This window comes from Symphalangus syndactylus, chromosome 7 (assembly GCF_028878055.3).
Source record: "Symphalangus syndactylus isolate Jambi chromosome 7, NHGRI_mSymSyn1-v2.1_pri, whole genome shotgun sequence".
Taxonomy (NCBI): Eukaryota; Metazoa; Chordata; class Mammalia; order Primates; family Hylobatidae; genus Symphalangus; species Symphalangus syndactylus.
This window is the reverse complement of record NC_072429.2, coordinates 78,940,270-78,943,453: the sequence shown is the minus strand read 5'-3', so window position 1 is coordinate 78,943,453 and position 3,184 is coordinate 78,940,270. Positions and strand designations below refer to the sequence as shown.

The following is a 3,184-nucleotide window of genomic DNA, read 5'->3' as shown; positions in this document are numbered from 1 at the left end:
GTGAACCACCACACCCAGCCTAGTTTCTATTTTGTGAAACCATAAAACCCTCACTGTTCATCCAGATTCTTCCATGAATACATTTCCAAAATTTTTTTTCTACGTTTTCCCTCCTTCGTCTTTTTTTTTTTTTTTTGAGACGGAGTCTTGCTCTGTCACCCAGGCTGGAGTGCAGTGGCGCAATCTCGGCTCACTGCAAGCTCCGCCTCCCAGGTTCACGCCATTCTCCTGCCTCAGCCTCTCCGAGTAGCTGGGACTACAGGCGCCCGCCACCACGCCCGGCTAATTTTTTTTTTTTTTTGTATTTTCAGTAGAGACGGGGTTTCACCGTGGTCTCGATCTCCTGACCTGTGATCCGCCCGCCTCGGCCTCCCAAAGTGCTGGGATTACAGGCTTGAGCCACCGCGCCCGGCCCTTTGTCTTTTAAAAAAATATTTCCTCTTCCTTTCCTCCAGAGTACATGGTTCTTCTCGCATTACCCATAAAGTGAAATCATCTCCAACCTGACAGAAGTAGCAGGTCCTTACCATGCTTCATGGGGGAAGCATTTGCCTTTGAGATTCTTCAGAGGAGAACTACCACCAGAAAAACAAGCCTTTCTCTTTCTGACATCGACTACCTCTCATAGCAAATTTTTAAAGTATTCTACTAACAGTTCTCTTCATTCTGTCTATAAAATATCTTCTCTAACAGAAGGTGAAAAGGGAAAGAAAAAATGGGTGTGAAGGTAAAAGAAAATCTCATCTTGGAAATGGACGCCTGGAGAATGGAAATCCAGTTATCAAAATTGACTTGAGAAGAGAGAACCTAACAAACAATAACAATGGAAGTAATTGGGAACATTATCAAAAAGCTATCATCCTGCCAAACTCCAGGCTCAGATGATGTTACAGGTTTAAAAAAGTCCCTCATGAAAAAGAAAGATCTTAAGCAACATGATGGATTCAGAAGCTCATGAAAAGAGGCTGCCAATACTAACATCTTCAAAACAAGATATATCACCTCATATTACAAATGTTGGTGAAATGAAGCATTATTTGTGTGGCTGCTTTGCAGCCTTCAACAACATCACAATCACATTTCCCATTCAGAAGGTCCTCTTTTGACAACAGCTGTATAGCATCAAAACTCATGATGCAATACTTCGGTTGAGAAGGGATGGATTTCGAAACTTGTATCATGGAATCCTTCCCCTATTGATGCAGAAGACAACTACACTTGTACTTATGTTTGGTCTCTGTAAGGATTTATCCTGCCCTCTCCACAAGCATGTCAGTGCTCCAGAGTTTGCAGCCCATGGTGTGGCAGCATTGCTTTCAGGGACAACAGAAGCAATTTTCACTCCACTGGAAAGAGTTCAGACATTGCTTCAAGACCACAAGAATCATGATACATTTACCAACACTTATCAGGCTTTCAAGGCACTGAAATGTCACTGAATTGGAGAGTATTATTGAGGCTTGGTGCCCATTCTTTTCTGGAATGGACTCAGCAATGTCTTGTTTTTCAGCCTTCAAGGTCCCAATAAGGAGCACCTGCCTACTGAAACGACTCACAGTGCTCATTTGGTCAATGAGTTCATCTGTGGAGGTCTATTGGGTGCCATGTTGGGATTCTTGTTTTTTTCCAATTAATGTTGTAAAAACTCACATATGGTCTCAGATTGGTGGGGAATTTCAGTCTTTCCCCAAGGTTTTCCAAAAATCTGGCTGGAATGGGAAAGAAAACTGATAAATCTTTTCAGAGGTGCCCATCTGAATTACCATCGGTCCCCTATTTCTTGGGGCATAATCAATGCAACTTATGAGTTCTTGTTAAAGATTATATGCAAAAAAAATTAGTTAAGTGCCATTTATCACCTGAATAGAACTTCTAAGAAGAATGCAGCTTGGCCTCTTTCTTAATTGGCCAAATACAAGTTGGTGTCATAACTCCAGGCCACAGTGAGTTATGGGCAAAGCTGTTTTCCTTAAGCATCAACAAAACAGAATAAAAGGTTCCAATAGCAAAAAAAAAAAAAAAGAAAGAAAATCCCATCTTGCCACATTTGGAAGAGAGTAAATTAGAAATAATTTAAGTGTCCAAGAGATTGGTACAAGAACATCTACTTAACGAAGCCATTAAAAATAATTATTATAAGTCCAGGTGTGGTGGCTGGAGCCTGTAATCCCAGCACTTTGGGAGGCCAAGGCAGGTGGATCACCAAAGGTCAGGAGTTTAAGACCAACCTGGCCAACATGGTGAAACCCCGTCTCTACTAAAAATACAAAAAAGTAGCCAGGCATGGTGGTGGGTGCCTGTAATCCAAGCTACTCAGGAGGCTGAGGCAGGAGAATCGCTTGAACCCAGGATAGGGAGGTTGCAGTGAGCCAAGATCGAGCCACTGCACTCCAGCCTGGGCAACAAGAGTGAAACTCTGTCTCAAAAAAAATAAAAATTAAAAATCATTATTATACCATATGCCAGATAATTATTACACCATAACCAAACAGAACCCCAATACTTACCAAATAGAACACCTTGCTATAACAGCAAGAGTTCCCCAAGGAAAAGAATAAATACAAGATGGAGCATGAAAAATCAGCCATAAACAAGAATGGCTGCTTTGGTGGCATACTACAAAAAACTGAAAACCTCTTATAGAAGGGCAAGAAACTTCCTCATAGAAGAAGGAGACTGCCAAGAGAGTGATTAAAATCCATGAACAAGTGAATTCTTAAACTCTACTAGCTTTTGTTTTATATCTGCCCAGCCCAACTTTGTCCTCACTTTTTCTAGGAGCAAATTCATGCAAGGTAACTGACCTGGACTGGAATCCTGGCGGAGCCTTCTTCCTGCCTGCTGTGATGGTCTAGGGATGAGCTTGTGACTCAACTAGGGAGATGTTTCTTCTGGAGCCAGTAGGAAATCCTGTTCCCTCTTTGATCTTAAGCTATACTCACGTAACCTTAGCTTGGTCAGCAGCCATCCCAGCAGCCCGAGAGAATGAGCACGGATAAGCCAATCCCAGCATGCACGAGCCGTCCCCAAGTGTCTGCAGCTGCCCTCAGTCTCGCAGCACAGCAGTTTTGTGATACCTTCCATCAAAGCCTCATTTCTCCTTAAATTGGATGAGATTCTGCCACAGGTGAGAGTCCCACCTGATACCATCATCCACCTAAACAAACAGTGGCCAAATGCATCT

General features: G+C 42.6%; 1 pseudogene; it reads left to right on the top strand.

The window, feature by feature from the left end:
• Nucleotides 1-870: 870 nt before the first annotated feature.
• Nucleotides 871-1,841, top strand: LOC129485754 (mitochondrial nicotinamide adenine dinucleotide transporter SLC25A51-like; annotated as a pseudogene).
• Nucleotides 1,842-3,184: the final 1,343 nt, after the last annotated feature.